The following is a 7,322-nucleotide window of genomic DNA, read 5'->3' as shown; positions in this document are numbered from 1 at the left end:
TATGTCTAGTAGACATAGTCATACCTTGTTCTGTTTCTGTTGTTGTACCACTCACTGTTAGCGCTTGGGGGTCAGAGAACAGCCGTGTCTCTTCTTTCATCATTTTGCTGATAGGAAGCTAGCAAGTTGCCCTGGGCTCTCGAGCTCCACCTGCTACCACGTCTTTGGCGTTCACCTGGCAGCGTCTTTCTCAGACTCGGAAGCAGAAGCTCCCCATGTGACTTGGCCATCATTAAAGAGAATGCATTTGAATGGGCTGCTCCCACATCGAGCTGCAAGCTTCTCGAAAAGATGACATTTGAGGAGCTCTCTGGCATCTGTTTTCTTGCTGTCACAATTCTAGTGTTTTTCAGCATAATAGTAAACGAAAAGCCTGCTGATTTTGGGAAAAGTATATTCTGGTGGAGTAGGTTTAGAATCAGCAGGCTGTACACACTCAAATTTCCTTTAATTATAATTCTGAGCCATTCAGTTCAAATGTTGAATACAATTACTACTACTGTTTAAATACAGGGGTGATATGTATTTGTGGATGAATTTATTTAAGATAGAGATTGCATGTGTGTTCGTACAGTGTTTTCCAAATAGCATCTCACTTGATTCAATGAGCTTGATCAAATTAAGCATTTTTTCATTAATAGGATACACTTTATAATTGTTATTGCACTCAGTCAACTTCTGTTGTTCTGTGACACTTGGAGAACTATGGTCTCTGTCAAATAAAAAAAAAAAAATGGAAATAACGTAAAGACTAAATTACAAAACATTTAGTCAAACCTCACCCTGGAGGATAAATGTCTTCGATTAAATTATTTAATTTCAATTTAACACCTGAGATGCTTTGTTTAATTTGCTTTGTCACCATCCAGCCTAATTTATTGCATGAGTGTTTTGGATGTTTAATACACAGGGCTGGTTTTATAACCCTATTCATCACATTTTTGGTTTCCTTGGTTACCAAGAAAGCACTACCTTCCTGCTTCTATTATCTAAGACTCTTAAGGGCACAGAATTTGTCTCCTTCTCTGCACAGAGGAATGTACATCTGCCACACAGCCAAGCAGCTTTGTATGACCTATAGCTATGCTTGTAACTGCCCTCCATATCAAGGCAAACTTTTGACTTATAACTACAGACATTCCCTGGCATTTTAATCTTGAATTACTATTTATTTGATTTTTTCCCCATCTGTCTTCCTCTCCCAGCCCCTCCTGGAGAATTATGAACAAGCATCTCATCTTTGGTACCATTAAGCCTGAGCATTGCTGTACCAGTGTCCATAGTCGTATATATCTCAGGGAAATCATATACTGTAGATACCCTAACCCTAACCCTGACTCCTAACCTTAAGCCTAACCCTAGAGTGACATCCAAAGCATCAGAAGCAAAATCAAGTTTACTCACCACATACAGCCTGAGTACAAGCAGGGGCGTTGCTAGAGATTTTGGGCCCCATGAAAGCATATCATATTAGGCCCCCCAGTCCAAACCAATCCAGTTATTTTCCTAATTTTGTAGGGCCCCTGTCACTCAGGGGCCCTTGGAATCATCCTAGCTTTCCTCCCCCTTACGGCACCCCTGAGTACAAGAATTAGTTTTGGTGTAATTGGTCACATTGAAGTAAAATAAACTGAATTACAAAAGAACATTGAGTAATAACATAGAGCAATAACCAACTAGCAACAAAGATATACCAGTACTGTATATACCAGATATATACCAGTAAGCAAAGACATGCGGGCTAATTTAAACAGCACAGATGATGTATTTTCTGTAATATTTCCATCTCTGGAATTTTTTGAGAAAGTTGAATTTTCCTTCCACAAAAATGAAATCCCATACAAGGCCACGATAAATTACTTTAATTCTATAGGCTCAGTCACAAACAATGATCAGTAACTGGAGGACACATACTCTCCAGTAAGAAAGTTCACAAGCTTTTTGGAGAAGGCCAACAAGTTTGAAAGCCCAGCACTTGTAGACAGTATTTCATGATTTTGCATATGCTGTGGTATAGCCTGCAGTGAATAATGAACAAATCGAGAGGTGAATGACTGTAAATGAGCAAAACGAGACTGTTGACATTATCATTTCATATTAAGTTCGCAGAATGATAAAACTGTTGTTTCCTCTGTGAGATTGTCAACTTGGCTCAGAAACAGAACTGAAACATTTATGGATTGCAGTGAGCAGAGTTCCCTGTTTTATTGTGACGGAGGTAGGAAGTGTGAATGGTATGACAGGAGAGGGGAAACATAATAAGAGAGAAGCTGATAAAGATGCCCCTCGCTTTGCAGTGGCCCAACTTATGATATTTGGACTTCACAATTGAGTGATAATGATGCACATTAAGTAGTCAACTTTGTATCTGATTTGTTCACAGGCAAGTGACATGCCGTCATTCTACTGAAGGTAGGTTGAAGTTGAAGTTGAAGTTGAAGTTTATTGTCATGTGTACCAAGTACAGCGTACAGAGCACAATGAAATTCTTACTTGAAACCCCCCCCCACAGACAGAACATAAGACAAGATACACACAAGACATAGAAGACAAAGACAAAGTGGTGTAGCAGCAATAAATAATAATAAATAGTCTAAGTTGCATAGTTTGAGTGTGCATAATATACAGTGACAGTGCATAGTGTGGAGGAAGTTGCACAGTAAGGGATTTTACCACAATTACTGATTGTTGAATAGCCTGATGGCACTGGGGTAGAAACTGTTCCTGAGTCGAGTTGTGCGTGAGTGAATTGTCCTGTGTCTCTTGCCTGATGGCAGGAAAGTAAAAAGTGTCAATGCAGGGTGGCTGGGGTCTTTCAGGATGTTCTTGGTTTTCCTGAGACAGCGCATGCTATAGATGTCCGTTATTGCAGGGAGTGGTGTGCCTGTGATCTTCTGAGCTGTTTTCACCACCCTCTGCAAAGCTTTCTTGTCTTGAGCATTGCAGCTGCCGTACCAGGACGCAATACTCCCTGTGAGGATGGACTCCACAGTGCACCTGTAAAAGCTGGTGAGGACAGAGGTGGACACCCCAGCCTTCTTTAGGCGTCTGAGGAAGTGAAGTCGTTGATGGGCTTTTTTGGTGACCGCTGCTGTATGGTCTGAGGACTTGAGGTTGGCACTGAGGGTGACCCCAAGGAGCCTGAAGCTGCTGACCCTTTCCAAGGCACCTCCTCCGATGTAGATAGGGGGATGAGCTGCATCCTGCCTCCTAAAATCCAAAACCATCTCCTTGGTTTTGCTGATATTGAGAGAGAGGTTGTTCTCCTGGCACCACTCTGCCAAGAGTCTCACCTCCTCTCTGTAGTCCGTCTCGTCGTTGTTGCTGATCAGGCCGACAACGGTGGTATCATCAGCAAACTTGATGATAGTGTTGGAGCTGTGTCTGGACACACAGTCGTGTGTAAACAGGGAGTACAGTATTGGGCTCAGAACGCTTCCCTGTGGCGTGCCAGTGTTGAGGATCATTGTGGTGGAGGTGTTTTTGCCGATCCTCACATGCTGTGGTCTGTTGGTGAGAAAGTCCAGAAGGTGATGGCAGCATCCACTCTGTCAAGTTTCCAGTTACATTGTGAGTGTAAACATATCATGCAGTGTTTAACAATGTATTGTACACGGTTTCTTGTGTGTGTGTGTGTGTGTGTGTGTGTGTGTGTGTACGTTCAATCTGTATTCATTTAGTTTTCAATAATTCAACTATTGTAATTTATTCAGCAACATTAATTATTTACTTTTTCAGTGACAGTAGTTATTTATTTACTTATCATATTCATAAGATAACCCCACCGTAAGTCAAGGAGCACCTGTAGTTTTGGTGATGCTCACTAATGCAACCGGGACCTGACTACTTGCACTCTGGGCTTATTGTGGGCAGAAAAACGAAAACAGGCCCTTATACAGTATGTGCAAGGCTTAAGTCAGGAACGGATTGAAAAAACTGCACAAACCCCTTTTCTCACCTGTCCCACCCTCCAAAGATGGACAGACGTTGAATATACCCCCCACCCCCTACGTTGTTTACAGTGCTAATTGATTTTCAGCAATGTAACAAGACTATGATCCAAAAGAGTCCATGGATTACCATACACACTGCTTAAATTCACAGCTCCTCTGCCATTTTAGTGCCTCTAGCTGCCAATACCAGGGTTTGCAGTTTCAAGGCAAGTATAAATATTTCTAACGCTTTTTTCCCTTTGGCAATTAAATCCACAGAGAAAAAGAAGCTATTTATTGAGATTTGTATTTCCTGTTCTATTTCCACCATATAAACTTTGATCATAACAACACAAAGTAAAAGGCCACAATACAAAGATGGGACATTTTGTTGACTGACATATTTCTTGTGTGACATATTATATTGTAACATTTCATAAAGGGCAGAGTTGGATCTAAAAACAGATCTTTGCAGGGTCTCAGACAAGCCTCCAGGTATCTCAGGACATACTGGATCTAAAAACAGATCCGTGCAGGGTCACAGACAAGCCTTCAGGACATCTTGAAATGAGAATACTGTTAAGTTCTTCCTCTCCAGAACTGAACTACCAATAACAAATGGCAATTAAAAGTAACTCATTTGTATGATTTATGTTTATTTTGCTTACTTCTTGTGAGATGGTAGGAGACACAGCAGCAGCAAAAACAGCATCTGATCGCCAGACCTGTGCCTACAGCCTCTTCAATTAATGAAATCCAGTTGGTCCTGATTGGATGAATAGGGGTTAAAACTTGGTCAGCTGGATGGATACAATGGACCTTCCGAGTTCTTAATTACTACTCCTCTTGCAAATTTATACAGACTGCACTTCAAGGAGATCCTTTCAGCAACATGAAAATACACGGGCTTTGAAAAATGTTTATGGTTTTTCTTTTTGAGTAGTTTTTTTCCCCAGTTAAAAGGGCCAAACCACCATTTGTTCAAATTTCGCAAAGAAATTTCTTGCTCTCCATTATCTCTGAACTGCCTTTGAAGAAGACCTGCACCACGCAACCTCTATATCCCTCGTGCACCTTATGAAAAATAGGTGTGAGCAGCATATAGATTGTATATGTCTATTAAATTAGTTATATAATAGTCTATATTAAATGAATTTTAAATCGGTATAAACTGTTTTTTTTCTTCAGAACTGTGATGCATTCTTCTGTCATCTACACTCACCTAAAGGATTATTAGGAACACCTGTTAAATTTCTCATTAATGCAATTATCTAATCAACCAATCACATGGCAGTTGCTTCAATGCATTTAGGGGTGTGGTCCTGGTCAAGACAATCTCCTGAACTTCAAACTGAATGTCAGAATGGGAAAGAAAGGTGATTTAAGCAATTTTGAGCGTGGCATGGTTGTTGGTGCCAGACGGGCCGGTCTGAGTATTTCACAATCTGTTCAGTTACTGGGATTTTCACGCACAACCATTTCTAGGGTTTACAAAGAATGGTGTGCAAAGGGAAAAACATCCAGTATGTGGCAGTCCTGTGGGCGAAAATGCCTTGTTGATGCTAGAGGTCAGAGGAGAATGGGCCGACTGATTCAAGCTGATAGAAGAGCAACTTTGACTGAAATAACCACTCGTTACACCCGAGGTATGCAGCAAAGCATTTGTGAAGCCACAACACGCACAACCTTGAGGCGGATGGGCTACAACAGCAGAAGACCCCACCGGGTACCACTCATCTCCACTACAAATAGGAAAAAGAAGCTACAATTTGCACGAGCTCACCAAAATTGGACAGTTGAAGACTGGAAAAATGTTGCCTGGTCTGATGAGTCTCGATTTCTGTTGAGACATTCAAATGGTATAGTCAGAATTTGGCGTAAACAGAATGAGAACATGGATCCATCATGCCTTGTTACCACTGTGCAGGCTGGTGGTGGTGGTGTAATGGTGTGATGTTTTTTTGGCACACTTTAGGCCCCTTAGTGCCAAATGGGCATCGTTTAAATGCCACGGCCTACCTGAGCATTGTTTCTGACCATGTCCATCCCTTTATGACCACCATGTACCCATCCTCTGATGGCTACTTCCAGCAGGATAATGCACCATGTCACAAAGCTCGAATCATTTCAAATTGGTTTCTTGAACATGACAATGAGTTCACTGTACTAAAATAGCCCCCACAGTCACCAGATCTCAACCCAATAGAGCATCTTTGGGATGTGGTGGAACGGGAGCTTCGTGCCCTGGATGTGCATCTCACAAATCTCCATCAACTGCAAGATGCTATCCTATCAATATGGGCCAACATTTCTAAAGAATGCTTTCAGCACCTTGTTGAATCAATGCCACGTAGAATTAAGGCAGTTCTGAAGGCGAAAGGGGGTCAAACACCGTATTAGTATGGTGTTCCTAATAATCCTTTAGGTGAGTGTATGTATAACACTGATCTAACAGTTAACAGGATAGTGCTGTTTGCCATATCACATGTGAATATGTGTATTTAAAAGTCTGCTATATGTGTGGGAATCATAGAAATGCCACAGCAGCATACAATAAGGATATCCTGTTCATCTATAACGATACACTGTTCATCTATAACGATACACTGTTTATCTGTAACAATACACTGTTTATCTGTAACGATACACTGTTTATCTGTAACAATACACTGTTTATCTGTAACGATACACTGTTTATCTGTAACGATACACTTAGACCAGCACAGCAACTTGAAAACAGGACAAATAACACTAACGTTCCAAATTCCAAGTGTTTTCATCCCCAATTTAACAAAAAGTGATAGGTGAACCTACATGAAGTGATCCATTTCAGGTATACCTAAGAAAGATAACAAAGTGTTAAAATATATTTAAAATTTATGAAATTACTTTTATCTTCCCAAAATTCATTTATATAAATACCATCAGCATATTCACTTATTAAAGGAAAACACAGATTCTATTCTATTGGGTTGAAAATACTATCATTCATCTCCCAATCAATTCAGTCTGCAATCTCACTCCTGTATAGTAGTAATGACACTGTTGGACACTGACAAGAGTTCTTCAGACAGTTATTGGCAAGAAGAAAGAGCCCAACATGTGAGATAAGATGCGAAATTCTTTCCTAAGTATTGGCTTCAATCAAAGCACATTTTTTACAAGTAATATCTCAACTTGGTTATATATTAGAGAATGAAACTACAAAATGATCTGGGACATTCATGTGTGTTCTGGCATTGTGGGAAAAAAAGCAACGTACGGCTAATTTTAGATTATTATCAGACTGACATTGGCAGGAGATTCTTTTTAATTCCAGTGGTTTTGCCCAAATCCTTTTTATCCTCATTACCTCAGTAAAATGGGCATTCCTTCACTACAGGGGACAAA

This window comes from Paramormyrops kingsleyae, chromosome 22, assembly GCF_048594095.1.
Source record: "Paramormyrops kingsleyae isolate MSU_618 chromosome 22, PKINGS_0.4, whole genome shotgun sequence".
NCBI classification, from domain to species: Eukaryota; Metazoa; Chordata; class Actinopteri; order Osteoglossiformes; family Mormyridae; genus Paramormyrops; species Paramormyrops kingsleyae.
The sequence above is the reverse complement of the archived record's forward strand: the minus strand, read 5'-3'. Positions refer to the sequence as shown.